Below are 15,067 nucleotides of genomic sequence, written 5' to 3' on the forward strand. Positions count from 1 at the left end.
GGAAAGGCAGCAGAGCAGCTGGAAAAAGAGACGACTCCTGTTTTAAATTAAAGTCTTCTTCCATGTAAGAAGGAGATGGGAAAAGCAATTAGAACACTTGTACCATGGTTGGTACGGCCTGTCTCTGGGTAAGCAGGAAAACAGAGGGGATAATACAAACAAGCATCAAGAGGGGATGGTCAGAACAAATAACTAAAATGAACCAACGGCACTACTTAAAATGTTTAAAAAAAACACAAATTTAAAAAATAAAAATAAAAAAAATCAACTCCCAACACTGCAAAATGCCTAGAAAGAATGGCACAGAGCAGTTACACGAGAACTACTAAGCACTGCAGCTACATCCAACAGTGAAACTGTGGTGCACAGAGGTCTGTGAAGCCTTAAGGCTAAAGCTGGTCTTACACATACAGAGCCCAGCAAACCAGATAATATTAAATAAGTTGCCTCCATGTCAATCAGTAAGAAAACTTTCTTGAGTGAGAAATGACAGATCCTAATTCAGAGTCTCAAAATAGAAATTACAAAGCCAGAAAAGGCCATTAAATTCTTACGTATACTTGCACTATCATAGCACTATCACACATTTTCACGACACACACTGAAAAGATGCTTGGAAAAAATATTTATACTCCAGTAATGAAATGCATAAATAAGCAAAGGACACGTTCTAACTTTTGCAATTATTTTAGAAGCACAGATTTATAGGGAAAACTACTATTTTAAAAATGTTAACTGGAAAAGAATGAAATACATTTTTAAATATTTAAAGGGAGATGACTGTATACTGTATACAAAGCAAAGATAAAGGCACATAGGAGGGGAATTCAGAGATGAATATAATGAACCAGGTAGTATCTACACTGCAACCTTACCAAAAGCTTCCCCATCAAAATGTTTTGCCTATTGAATCTTGTTCTGGAAAATAAAAATCTACATACTTAAGTGAAAGCCGTGTGCAACATTTGACATTTGGATGTGTTTTTTTTTCCTGTGAATAAGTACACAGAAAGCGTAGTACCTTCCAGTGAGGACACTGAGTTACACAGAGATTAAATGACCAATGAAGGTCCACTCTCCAGTGCCGCCTTTACACTCAAAAATGTCTGTGCTGGGATGTGAATGCACAACTGAATACCAGCCAACAATGAAACTGTAAGTAAACTGAAAAGTATTTTATGACTATGCATTAAGATATAAAACACATAACAAGAAACCTAGGAATTCAGCAGAAAAAGCCTCACGTGCTTCTTTTGCTTCCCCTTTTGAAGCATGGTGCAAGTAATGGTAGCAATTAACTCTACAAGATAGTAGGTAAGAAAGTGAAAGACCAATAAAAATGCATTTATTCATGCAAAATACTATTTGCAAGATTCATTTCATTATAAATCTAATAAGACTGAAATAACACAAGCAGTTTATAATTACAGCTCGGATTTATTTCCTGAGAAAGAGAAATGAACTGAGAAAAAGTCATGCAAGCCTGTGTTATAATACTGACAACAAATAAGGGGAAAAAGCAGATAGTTTTATCAGCATCTAAGTTCTGATGCGATGGTATTTCACTTATTTATGACAAAAGCAGTGCTGAGAGCAGACTGTTATTCTCCGTGTTTCTTCCACCACCTTGATTGGAAGTGCCTGCCCTTCTGAAAACAGCTTTCAGATTTCAATTACATAGGAGGATTGTTTCTCTGGGGCATCCTGAAGAGGTCTGAGTACTTCAGCTGTCCAACTTACTGTGGGATGCTGCACAGCATCATCACAAACCACACAGGGCAATCAGTGAGGACAATCAGTACAATTTCAGTTGTAGTCTGCTTTCATTATCTGAGTTAGAAATAACTCCCAGTACTTTTCAAAACCCTACTGGGAAAATTTATGTATACCATGGGTTTTATCCTCACTGACTACCACTCAGTACAAACACCTACAAAACGTGCATACTTCTTTCCATTGTGCTGCACAAATGATCCTGGAATTGCATTTGTTGTTTGCAAGCAATCGCTACTGTTTTCTTCCTCTACTCACTCCCTAAATGAATCCTTGTTAAGAAAACTTCATGCTGATCAGAGATGGCTGGTTGCCTCTTTTCCTTCCCTGGACTCATCCACACTTGTGTAGAACTGTGTGCGAGGAAGGGCAAATCGGAGCAGGAGAGTCGGGAGAAAAAAATACAAAACAAAAATAAAAACTGAGCAGGCATTTCTATTGCTGGGATACCTTTCTCCAAATGACTGGCTCAAGGTAGACCATTCCCCTCTTGAAATTGTTTCACATGCATGGATCGGGCTCCGCTTTAAGCAAAAACACATTTCTGGGCAAGTTTTTTTTTTTTTTTTTTTTTTTCCCCCTGTGTGTGTGAGCACACACATACATATACATATGTGATGAGCATACAGCTTGCCAACCAATACCTGGAGAAAGCCGCCAAGGTACTTCATTTCTCCTTTTCTGCTAGTGATTTGGGGAACGTATCTTCTGAGTGGAATAACTGGCCAATTTATGAAAGGCCTGCTTTCGCTTCTTGAATTCAATCGTGCATTTTATGACTGAATCTTATGTAGGGCAAAGCAGAATGGGTCTCTACTGTCCTATTATCCCCCTGCCCAGCTTTATAGCTGGGCATCAATGGAGGAAGCTCTCCTAGACAGCAATGACCTTATTCACGGTAGCAGTATTAGCCCAGTAGTGGCACCCTCCTTGTATTAAGCTGCCTCACATACTGCAAGCAATCTTCTCAACAGTGTTCATTCAGGAGCCATTAACAACTAAAAGAGTAGGGATAATGAAGACCACATAACGCATCTGCAATCATTTCAGTGGACTGAAGTACACAAAACAGCTTCCTTTATCATGTAATAGGCTCACCTGCTCCAATTTCCAAATTTTGCACAAAGCTGAAAACAAGTGTTTTGCCTGTCTCTCTTCCATATGCTTCTTTTCTATCAATAACCCACTTCTATATATCCCTCTGGAAAGGCAGGTCAGCAGCAGGCTGTTGATCCACTCATTCGGGAAGCATCCTGGACTTAGTTTTGCTCAAAAATATAAATGTTACACTTTTAACCTAACAGACCACAAAGTATGTGGATGCACATTTTGGAAGGATCTTAAAAGCTGTACCTGCTCCCTCCTGCAGAAATGGACTTAAAACTGCATGTCTGTCTGATCTGTAGCAACAGGGTTACACAGACTAGTATTTGCATACCTTTATTTGCAAGGATTACAACTAGAGAATTAACTGAAGTGAGAGCTTTTCTTCGGCCAACTGAAATGTAGGCTGTGTGAATGAAACCTCGCCGTGTTTCAAGTCCCTCGTGCAAGTAGAGAGATTTATAAACGTGCCTTAAAAAAATCAGATCATCTCCTTAGCAAACAATTAAAGTCAAGAGTTCAGCTATGAGTCAGTACACTAGCACCGTTATTTATGGAATAAAACACCCCTCAGCATGACATCCCACTAGTACATGGAGGGTCTCCACATCACACAATTTAGCGTTTGACTGGTGAGGAAACTCTTCAATTCAGTGATGCTTACTGGGATGACTGAAGTGACTGGCCATCAGTCTGAAGATCAGCCCATAGAAGAAGACTGGTTCCGAACTATCATGCATCATCTTTACACACTACCACCATCATTCTTCATTACAGTTTGGAATGCTCAGAATGTCCCTTTCAAAATAAACTGACAGTACAGTAGGCAATTAGTGAACTAGGCACTAATGGCAATCACATTACTGAAAATAACTGAATTAAATCAGTAATTGGCAAACGAACGCAGGCATTTCTCCTGATTTATCTCAACAATGAAGAGAGATTAAAAACGAGAAACAAAACACAGAAGAAAAAGACGAGATTTCCAGGAAAAATAAAGCTCTATTTTCATTTGCTGATAGCAAACTTATTGCTTTAATTCGTCTGCCTTTATGAGGCGATTCTATAAATGCATTTCACAAAAAACTGATTGGGTATTCAGGACAGGTCCTCAAATACAGAGAGATACACCTCGCTCTACCTTTACAGTCCGACTCCTGCTTTCAAACATGATCCATGGCTACAATATGAATTCAACAAGAGTACAGGTGAAATACAAAACAAAACTCCATCTACGCTCATTTCTCCATTGCATAATCCACTAATACGATAAGCTGTATGCAGTGCAATGCGCTCAGTGCTGAGCTAGCTGCTGGATCTCCTGCTCACACCATAGGCAGCTGCTGCCCACCTGAAAGGTCAGAGAGCCAATGCGTGACAAGTCTTTGCCAACAAACACAGTCAAAAGCTTTCTTCTGCGGCATTTTCATTATGTTTTACTTTCTGAGCAAGTGAAGAACATGAAGTTTATCGAGAATGTTAACAATAATAATAAAAAAATCTATATGAACAGATAGAGAGTTCAGGACACAACATTTTCCAGCAGCAAACACACACAGTTCTACACAGAGCTGTTGAATTTGCTCCCCAAAAGGGCCCTACGTGTATTAACTGGAGCTCACACAGGAGGAGGTCCAAGAGAAGGATGTTTTCCAGATCCCACCACAAAATCTCATTTTACAGATGGACTCGGGACTCGTTTGGTGCTCCCTCCTTAGGAGATACCAGAATGAAGTTCAAAAGACCAAGGAACTGGCATACCTGGAATAATGATAACACTGCTTTATAGAGCAAGTCAGAGTATAAAGTGGGCAAATATCTACAGAATTAAGTTACCTGAAAAAGCATGCGACTATAATGGATAAATCAAAGTCTTCAGTCATTTCAACCACATCTATGCAATTGATATGGACAGGCAAGAAGCAAAAGCTAAGAAACGTAAGCAAATGCTACAAAATAAGAAAAGCCAGGGCAGTTTTACAAAGGAAAGGTCACAGGGGGCACACATAATGAAGGCCCAGGAGGAAGAATGCTCAAAAGATGGAAGAAGCAGAACAGAGATAGTTGTGTCATGCATGGAAGGGATCAGGCAAAAGGCAGAGACATGAATGCTAGCATCTGCTTGAAATAGGTACACGAAGAAACAAAGCAAGAAAAGAGTTTCTGTCAGGAAAGCAGTGACCTCCTCCCCTTCCAGTAACCTTTAAGTCAGGCCTCTGGACCGGTTTGAATGAAGATGCCAGCTCAGTGCAATACACTCAAGGATGCAGAAAGATACATAATGTCAGTGTGCTTTACTTCCCACTTTGCTACTGCCAGAAGAACTTAACATTAGATTTCCTCCGTCCCTCTGGATTTTTTTTCCTCCTCCTCAACTGCGTTTCTAAGTCTGGCTGCCTGAAATCTCCGTTTTGCAGTACTAAAATAGCACCTCAACTTACTGGCCCAGACATGAACACACACAGGTCAAAACCAGAAGCCTGGACTTCCTTTTGTTGAAGTCACCAGTCTGACAGTATCTAGACACTGACACTGCTTGCACACGCAGCTGATGTTCTGAAGAACACGTGGTGTTACACCAGCACACACTGCCCCATTCCAACTACTGCACCTAGGGAATAAAGCCTACAGCGCAGGGAACATCCATCTGCACAGCAGAAGGACCTGGGTTACTGGTGCTCTCCCTTCAATGTGAATCCATCAAGCACATTCCTGTACTGCACCATTTGTTCCTAAGAGCGAGTACAATTTCAATGGCACGGTCTGTTGCGATTTTCCAGAATGCCAAACAATCGGGTGTTACTGCAGTTCCTCTCAAAGGACTGAAGCAATCAGAACTGATTTCATTTTCCACATTTGGAAATGACGCTATTTAATCAGTACAATGTTTTATTGAAGTACCACTGATATTTCCCTGTCTTCTCGTCTCAGTGAAGCAGTTTTATTACACAAGGATGCAGAGCGCCTGATCGTGTTAATAAAGACCTGAAATATATGTTTCTGAACAAACACAAAAACAGACGTCAAAGAAATCTACATTTTGACTTTCATCATCTGGACACTGAACGTAGCTGCAATACAGAACAGAGTTAGCAGCAATTCTTTGAACGTACGGCTCTCTAAGAAGTCATCTGCGGAGGAAAAATTATAATTAGCCTTAGAGAGTACAAATTACGTTCACTGTTCTCCTTCGTGGAGGAGGAAAAAAAAAAAAAAAAACCCTCAGGAATAACAAAAACATCAAAGCTGGCTTTGAGAGAGGTAGGTGAGTGCCGCATCTTCCTCCGCATTGCGGAACCGATCCCGGCGAAGGAGCGGCTGGACGTGGTGCCTGCAGGAACCGCAGCCCCGTGCCTATGGCTGTGCAGCCATCGGGAGCAAAGCCGCATGCAGCCGAAGCGCTGCGTCACCCTTGGCATCTTGTAGTCTTGGTCTTTCCTACCAAGCCTCCCGCCATTAATGCTGAGCCCTTTGCGGAAAGGTGGGAAATTTATGTAGGCGTGGGGCCTTTCTGCTATTTCGGTAAATGCCTCGCTAATTTATGAGGCTGCTGGCATGCGGAGGCAAGTGCTGTTAACGATACAAGCTGATTTATTTTCAGGGAGGCATCAGCTCCACAGCAGAGATCCACTGACCCCGCACACCTCCCAGTGCCGCTGGGCTGCACGGCCTCAAGCACCCACACGAGGCCAGGCCATGCTGCTGTGCGGCTGCCCTCTGCCTCCTCCTTGGCAAGGATGCTGAGATCTTCCCTTCTCCTCTGCAAGGTGGCAGGCAGGAGCAATTCAGCAGCAGAATTCAAAAGCCACAGGCTACGTACGGTTCCTGTAATCTCAGATTTGAAGAGATCAAATGGGAATGCAGACGAGTGCCCGCCGTGTCCTGATGCTCCATGCAAAGGCAGGGATCACAACACACGCGTAAGGAAATATTGATATTTTAAATCAGAAAACAACTCATCCTGAGAAGAGACTGCATGTGTGTCCACGTATTTTTTCTCCCCAGGTAATCCAAATTTCGGTTACTCAATCTTCAGGGAGTAAGTAAGTATCTCCTAACAACCCTCCTTCCCTTTGCTGTCCATTTATCCCTGATGCCCCACTGCCCACTTTCTCACCCCAAACAGCAGTGCTCTGCCCACCCGCCAGCCACAACACTCCCTCAGCTCAGCCCCCAACTCCAAGATGGTTACTTCAAGAAGAGGGTCATTCAAGGACTTCTTCTTTCCCATTCTGCCATTTTCATCAGTGCACAGGTTAAATAAATCAAATCCATCAGTAATAATTCATTGTCTTTTCAGTATCTAGCAGGATTCTCACACTGCTTGCCTCAGCTCTGGTCACCAGAGACCACTCCATGCTCCTGCTTACATGCTACACTGTAATGGAAAAGCACATTCAGATACACAAAGCTGGTAAATACAGCACACCTTCCAATTTAGTTAAACTTGTTATGTACGAATTTAAGCTCCCCCGAAGTCATACCTGAGTCAGAAACGGTTATCATTTTCCTCGTGTTAGCATGCATTACGAAATAAGGCACTTAGAGATGCCCTAAGTCGCTCATTATGCTTTCTTTTCAGATCTGTGCCCACGATTTTCCTTTTTTCTTGGTAGAAGAAAGCCCTGAATTTTCCTTAACAGAACAAAAGCCAAAAGCATGAAAGTCAGACCTCCTCACTTCCGATTTCACGGCTTATAAAGAACACAAATTATAAAGCTATCAGACATTTCCCGGGCTTCCATTAAAATCTGCAGTGAGCCTTTAGAGTGGACCAATTTATTTGATGTGTTTCTCCTAAAGCTTTTATGACATCATAAACATTTCTGACTCCACGACAAATACTTTATAATACATTAAGCAAACTCGTTCAAATGATTCTAACTGTTACGCCTATGGCAACGGAGTCAGAAATGGAATATTCACTTGCAAACAGACCTTAAAGTTTAGTTTCAACCACTGCGATTTACTGTTGACTTTTATGCAACTGAAGGCAAACGCTTTCGTATGAAGTCCAATGGCACAGACACAGCAGGGAGCAGGCACATTCTCCAGAAGTGCACTGTGCTGTACCTATCTCACATGGCAGCATCCACACTGCAGGCTGCTTCCAGTAAAACTTCCCACTAATTGTCGTGAAGCATTTAAACGACACAACAATCTCCCTGTATATTTAACATGCTTCCAATCGCTGCAGTTTATCTACATCAGCTTCATTCATTCGAAAAGCCTCACCATCCCTCTCTGTTCAGGAAGAAATTGTGGTAACTTTCTTCCCAATAAGTAAAGCACTACACCATAAGGAGCTCCCTGCAAAGAACAGCACCATTCATTCAAGGACATGAGGAAAGTTTACACAATGCTTTATGTACTGGAGACATCGTGAGATTTCAGCTCACGAGGCAATAAAAACACTGCTCTAGGATTAATTAATGGCAAAATTATTAGCTGTTCAGGAACGTTTCTGATGACAAAATTCAAGTCTTAGAATATAAAACTGGCTCAGATGACTTTATGAAGCCAGTAAAAATCACTGCTGTGCAGCCATAAAAATTGGAGCGAAACAGAAGCCTGAGAGCAGTCGATCGGTATGTATTTATGTTTAGCTGTAGACTCCAAACAAAAGGCAAAAAGACCTGAGCAATAAAAACAGTACTTAGCAGCAGGGAAAGCAGCTCTGTTTTTCTTATTGTTGATTATTTCTGAATGCCCTCCTGCTGTCCATTTAAGCCTTCTTTTGACTTAGAGCTTTAAGGCACCTGATTTAGGAGGAGGCAGCTTGCTCAGTTGGAAGATGCTCCCACATTTCTACAATTTTAAGCACAGGCAGTGTATAAACAGCTCATATATAAATCATAGCGTTGCCTGGGACTAAATGAGAAATAAACTCAAAAGCATTAAAATGCAAGAACACTTTACGCAGGGCTTTCCTTTCTCACGGTACTCCTCTTGTTAACTGCGGCTCCTGGCCTAAAAAGATCCAACAACAAGCCTCAGATCTGGAGAAACAAGCATAAGGGTGTCCCAGTTTCTCAGTGGGTAACATTTTCTTCCACCTTTAAAGATGCACTTCTCACCTTACATACTTCAGCATATGTTATGTGAACAAGTTGGCTCTGAGAAAAGTCTTCCAGTTACTGCCTCCATATAATACCAGCGACCAGAAAACATCCTAAATCCTCTTCAGAAAGTCATTGGATACCCAAATCATAAATTTCAAATTCCCAGCTGTCACTGCCTAACTATGCCTTCTGCATTTCAGCTCAGTCATACCGTATGACATTATCACTCTCTCACACTTCATAGCTTCTCCAGCATTAACAGAAAAACCCACAGCAAGTGGGCTGTCTGGAATGTTTCACATTTATCACACCAGCAATTAAATCTACACAACTCTTATGAACTCACTTTTCTTTGGTTTACTCCTCATTTGTCTGTTTTTCTCACCATGTTTAGGATACTTCTTTTTTCTGCAGCAAAAGGGAATTCAGGTATAAGAAAAAGGAAAGCCACATTTTCGTATACTGGCTTATTACTTAGGAATCCAGTGTAACACGGCTTAAGAATCTCACCACAACTTAAAAATCATGTATTTTAATGAAAAGACACTTTTTCAGCAACTCCCTTTTTCATGGAACCTTAAAAGAAACGTACTGGTAACAGATTACCTGAAATCACAACAGTAAAAAAAAGAAAGTAGCAGCACTGCAATGCTGCTAACAGGTGGGAGCGGGCAAATGCGGCAGGAGGTTACAGAAGTCCTTTCTTTCTCCTGAAAGTGACAGCAGGACTCCAATACCCTTCCCCACAAATGAATGTAATACATAACTTTGAATTACACACGCCACAAACCAAGTGTTGAATTAGACTATTCATTACAAATTAAGATAAGCTAAAAAGGAAAAACATAAGAGACCTCCACACGTAGACAGTCTTTCTAAATTGAGTTCTTCACAGTGCATCATCAAGTTCATGTACTGAATAAGTATCATGTGAGATAACACAGAGCCTCAAAAACAGTAATTAACTTCAGAAATGCAAGGGAACAACGAGTGCTTCAGCCCTGAAGACCTGCAGCTCAGTGGTTTGGATCTCCACTGACTAAAGGAGAACTTACTTGGCACAAATCCCTCACGGGTGTTATTCACCAAGAAAGAAGTCTTCATTAAAAAGTTGGCTTTTTAAAATTATTTTTCTAATGAGTTGTGTGCACACACTGCCATAGTCAACAATAGCCAGTATGGTCTGTGTATGGTGGAGTTAATGTCTTCTTCACTAAGAACCCAAGAAAAATGTATCTTGTCCATTAACAGCAACCAGTACGCCCACCTGAAATCATAGGTGCCTTCACCAATTCCAAAAGAAAACACGATCAAGCAGGTTGACATTCCTTTCTCTTGTCCTAAAGGTGGGTGTTTTTTTTTTTTCATTCAATTACATCAAAATGTAATATTTGTAATAATTGCAAACATAAGCATTTTAACTTATTTACATGTTTTCAAAAGTCACCGTTTCACAAATAAGGTGGAAAAACTATAAAACAGATGCAGCAATTAGATGGGGTGTCTTATTCTCCAGGGATGACTGGCGTACGACTGGGGACTGGAAAAGGTCTTGTTTACAGGCTCTGTCAAAAACGAGATGCGTGACCTGACGCTGTTTGCATAATTTCTCTGCAATTCTAGTTATCCAGCCTTAAAATGGCGAAAATTCAACTTACCTGGATTGCAGTTTGCCACCAAAACAGAACCTGTCCTAGAAACGCGTGCTGCCATACAAAGACATTCACACACAGTACTTTGAACTCTTCCAAATCAAATCCTTCCCACTGGAACGTACGCAGCCTTTGCTGTGTACTCCTTATTACTCGTTTGATGAATGTTTCAATCTTCTAGAAGAAAAAGTGACCCATTTGCATGACTTACTACCTGCTGAGGACATTAATAATAGAACTCCAAATCTAATAAATGAACAAGCAGGGGACAAACGCATTTTGCAAGTTTATTATGCTGCTGTAGTTACATTACTTCTCAACTCGCCAATCTTTAATGGTGTTTTTGAAAATAAGTTACTTCATATGAACAGCACGTCCTTTAAATAATCACGTAGGTTACAAATTCTCTTCACAACTGAGAGAATAAGCTGAGATGGGAGCACTCAGTGGATCGTTTGTGAGCAGACCGTATAAACAAGGGTTTGCCAATCTGCCAAAATCATTTTCCTGCTCTGAAATTAATGCCATCAAAACTGATAACGCCCAACTCAAAGCCCATTATGGATCCTGTACGTTACAAGCAGAGAGACGTATCATCAGCTGGTGTAAACTGACACTGTTCTTAAACCCTATGGAACTACACTGATTCACAGCTGCTAAAGATTTGTCCCTGGGTCTTTCTTTAGCACTGACAAAACCATGAAACCAAACTCTGGATGCACTTCCAAATTTAAAGCTCCCATTGACTGCAGAGAGAGCGATGCATGAAGGAGGAAAGGAAGAGTGTAAGCGTGTAAGCATGCCATCCTAGATGAGCACACATTTTCCCCCCCCCTCTGTTTATTCTAAGTTTCATGCTAGTTGTTAAAATTGTAACCTGGGAGGAAGCCAAGAATGCGGTGAATTTTAAGATTTCTTTGGTTCCTCTGACGTACTCACTGAAATTCTATTTGGTAACAGTGATTTGTTAGGATAAGTCCAATTTGCTGCCATCGTGCAAATAACCCCAGTGAAGCCCACAGGAAAAGCAGAACCACCAGGAAAACATGATTTGACCCACGCTGTTACACCAGTAGGATAAAGTTTCAAAGTGACTGCAGCACTGTTCTTGCATCTCTCTGTGATCTATCCTTGCACCTCTGTTAAAATTATGTTTCTTCTATCCTCCTCAAGCAGTTTTTCCTCCAAGGACATGATGTAGCGAGCCCTCATCCAAGCAACCTTCATCCGCACGCCCAGCCCCAAGGCAGTCAGGACTGACAGAGAGCAGGAAGGTGTAATTGCCTGAAACAGGATTTTGCAGGAGGGGTACTGAGATGTTTCTTAGACCACCATCCTGTAAAACTGTCGGCAACACAGAGAAAATACATTTGTTTTACAGACAACATCTTTAGGCAAGGCTAGTTTCTCTACACGATTCCGAGGATTGTAGCAGATAGCCAGTGCGTGTATTTCTGACTGCAGATACACGGAACCAAACAAGGCAGTTCTGGAGAACCATCTCTGCACATCTGGCATTATGGCATACGCTGTATTTATCTAGAGGTATTTGCTTAACACGAGAATCTCGGGCGGTTTTACTGCCTTCTGCAAATACTGCATGCCACAATGAAAACTCAGAACTCCTGCTTCAGGAAGCTACCGATAAGAACATAAACAATCATTAAAATAGGTTAGCACTGCATTCACATGAAAAGAAAAAGAAAGAAGGTTTTAAAAGCGTTCCCTCGCACTACTCTACCGTAAGACATTTCAACATCAAAAAGTAAAACGGAACATTCCTCAATTTAAACATATCCAAATACAATCATGTAGATCAACAGCACAGAACAGAAATCATTTTCTAGCTACAGTTTGTTCCTTACAACTTCCTAAAGAAAAGAAAATCATTTTAGATCCCACAGAACAGTTCGACTTAAGAGCAGCTCATCGCTCAGCTTTCCGCACAACCGCATTTTCTTCCGATAATCGTAATGGAGGCATTTGAGGGATTTCCATTTTTACCTTTGCATTTCTCCTTTTCCAGTATCCATAACCAATCATCGCTCTGCTCTTCCATTATGCTCGGTATATCGCAGAGTGAGAAGCATCTTCAATAAATAGTATTAAAAATAGCACACACCCGGTCTCCCCGCCGGAGCATGCTCCGACAGTGCTGACACCTCAGCTCTCAAGGTAACCATGCCCAGCTGGGAGCTGGGAGGCAAGCCCTGTGTGAGATTAGCAGTGTGCAAGCCTAATTGCGCACGCAAACTTGCCTCGATCCGTGACGAAGGCTGCTAAAACAAAAAGCAGCGTGCAGTTAAGTGATGTGACTGGAAAGTTGCGGGTCAGTTTACAGGCGTTCTTCCCCTCCCCAGAACTCTCAGCTTCGACGCTTTGCGCTCACCTAAAAACTTACAGATGGCATTTTGGAGCGGCTCAAGCAGCGAACGCGCCAAGCTCACGCACACCCAGCCAAGTGCCAAGGCAGGGAAGCCAAACAGGTGACCCGCAGACACACACACGCATACACACACATACACACACACACCTGCGCTGCTCCGTGGCTCCTTTGTTCCATCTCAGCGCGCTCACCGGAATGCAAACCGGCTCGAGGGCTGCACGCACCTGGGAGCAGCGGGCGCACAAACGGCCCCGACACCCGCACGCATCCCCCGCTGCTGCAGGCAATGAGCGAATGCACAACACGACAGTAATTAACAACACCGCACAATGGCTGCGCTGGGTGAACACGTCCGTAGACCCGCAAGCGGCACCGCTAAAGGCACAAACAAGCACGCGGCGCTGCACCGAGCACAGTAACGCTGTTTTAATGGAAGAGGGCTGCCGGGATGCCTGACAGCGCGCTGCAACGCCCGGCTCCCCTCACTGCATGCAAGAACAACGACAAAAAAGAAAAAAAAAAGATGCTCACGAGGCTCCAAGTGACCCCTTCCCCTCAAGTCACCACCCTCCAGAACAATGCTTTCCGCTAGCAACGCAGAGCGTATCCCTCGATGCCGGCGAGTGAAAGTTTGGGGTTTTTGCTGCGTTTCACACCGTTCTCCTCCCGGTACACCACCCCCCGCTCCCCACAGCCCCACCTGCCTCTCGCACACCGCCCCGCAGCCCGGCTCCGGCACCTCCCGTCCCTCCCCGCCGGACCGCCGATGACACACAGCGCCGTCCTTCCCCCCCCTCTGAGGCAAAGCGCCGCCGCCCGGCCCCGCTCACAGCCCCGCGCCCGGGGCAGCGCCGGGACGCGCGGCACACCGACGGGGCGCCAGAAAGCGCGCCGGAACGAAAAAATAAACGTAAATCGCAACAACAAAGGACACCGCGCCGCACGAGCGCCTGCGGATTTCTGGCTCGCTCTTGCTTTCGTTCTCTCGTCTCGTCGTTACCTTGCCTGATAAGGGATGTGCCCAGCGTCCCGCCGGCCCGGTGTCTGCGCTCGGCGCGGGGCCGCCCGCTGAGTGTACGGTGCCGCGGCCGCGCCGCGTTACAGCGCAGCGCCCGTCTTCCTGCCAGACATGGTCTCTTCCTCCGCCTCCGCCGCGGGAGGAGATCCGCCGCCGGCCGAACGCGGTGCCGCGGTGCCGCCCGACCCGCCGCCTCCCGCCCGGGCCGGCTCCTCTCGCCGGGCTGCGCCGCCTGCCCTCGCCCCGGTCCCCTCCGTGCCTGCCCGGCTCCCCTCTGGCTCGCTCTCCCTCCCGCCCGTCCCCCGTCCTTTATGCGCCGCGCTCCCGGCTGTACTGTCTGTCTGCGAGTCTCTCCCTCTCCTTTCTCTCTCTCCCCGCCCACGCAGCGTGGTGCGCCTCGGACCGCAGACAGCGGCGCGCTGCTCGCCGGCTCCGCGCTCGCTGCGCTCAGCGCCGCCGCTCCGGCTCGCGCCGCCTCGGCCACCTGGCAGGAGCCGCGCGCTCCGCCGCCATGGCGCGCCCGACCCCTCCCGCCCCTCTCTCCTCGCAGACACCGCGGCCGGGCGGCTCCTTTCTCTCTCTCTCTCTCCCTCTCTCGGCCCGGCCCCGCGGCCGTGTCCCTCCGTGCGCCTGAGTGTGCGCGCGGTGCTGCTCCTCCGGTCACACCCCGGCCCTCCCCAGCAGCCCTGCCCCAGCCGAGAGCTCACACAAAGCGCCGGTCAGCGATAAGGAGGAGGGGGCACGTTCGTCTCCTCGTACCCTCGCCGTGCGCTCCCACCCGCGCCCCATCACCCCCCCAACCTTAAAAACACCAGCCTTAGTGAAGGTGTGCGTGTGTGTGTGTGGGGGGGGGGGGGTGTTTTGATCACTAATTTTGCCAGAGAAATCTGACAGCGCCTGCAGTGCTCAGCCGAGCTGCTGAAGGGAGGGGGGGGGACTGCAGCAGAGTTTGGGTGGTAGCAGATGAGCCACTCAAAATGGGGCACATGATCCCCATCTCTTCCCCTCCCCCTGCCAGGACCCGAGGATGGGACTTTTCCAGGAGCCTCCCGCACACCCGTCAGGGTGCAGG

At 45.0% G+C, this 15,067-nt stretch overlaps 1 protein-coding gene across 21 annotated transcripts in view; it reads right to left on the minus strand.

Annotated features, from left to right (window-relative positions):
- Positions 1 to 14,798, minus strand: part of ARPP21 (cAMP regulated phosphoprotein 21) — a 130,908-nt gene extending 116,110 nt beyond the window's left edge. For 6 of the 21 annotated variants that reach the window (XM_090142364.1, XM_090142363.1, XM_090142362.1 and 3 more), the window contains exon 1: positions 13,978 to 14,260. The gene's annotated coding sequence lies outside the window, so the exon portion shown is untranslated. The other 15 variants (XM_090142348.1, XM_090142358.1, XM_090142357.1 and 12 more) reach the window with 7 other exon arrangements.
- Positions 14,799 to 15,067: the final 269 nt, after the last annotated feature.

The sequence above is a fragment of the Phasianus colchicus genome, chromosome 6 (genome assembly GCF_987193195.1).
Source record: "Phasianus colchicus chromosome 6, bPhaCol1.hap1.1, whole genome shotgun sequence".
Classification (NCBI taxonomy): Eukaryota; Metazoa; Chordata; class Aves; order Galliformes; family Phasianidae; genus Phasianus; species Phasianus colchicus.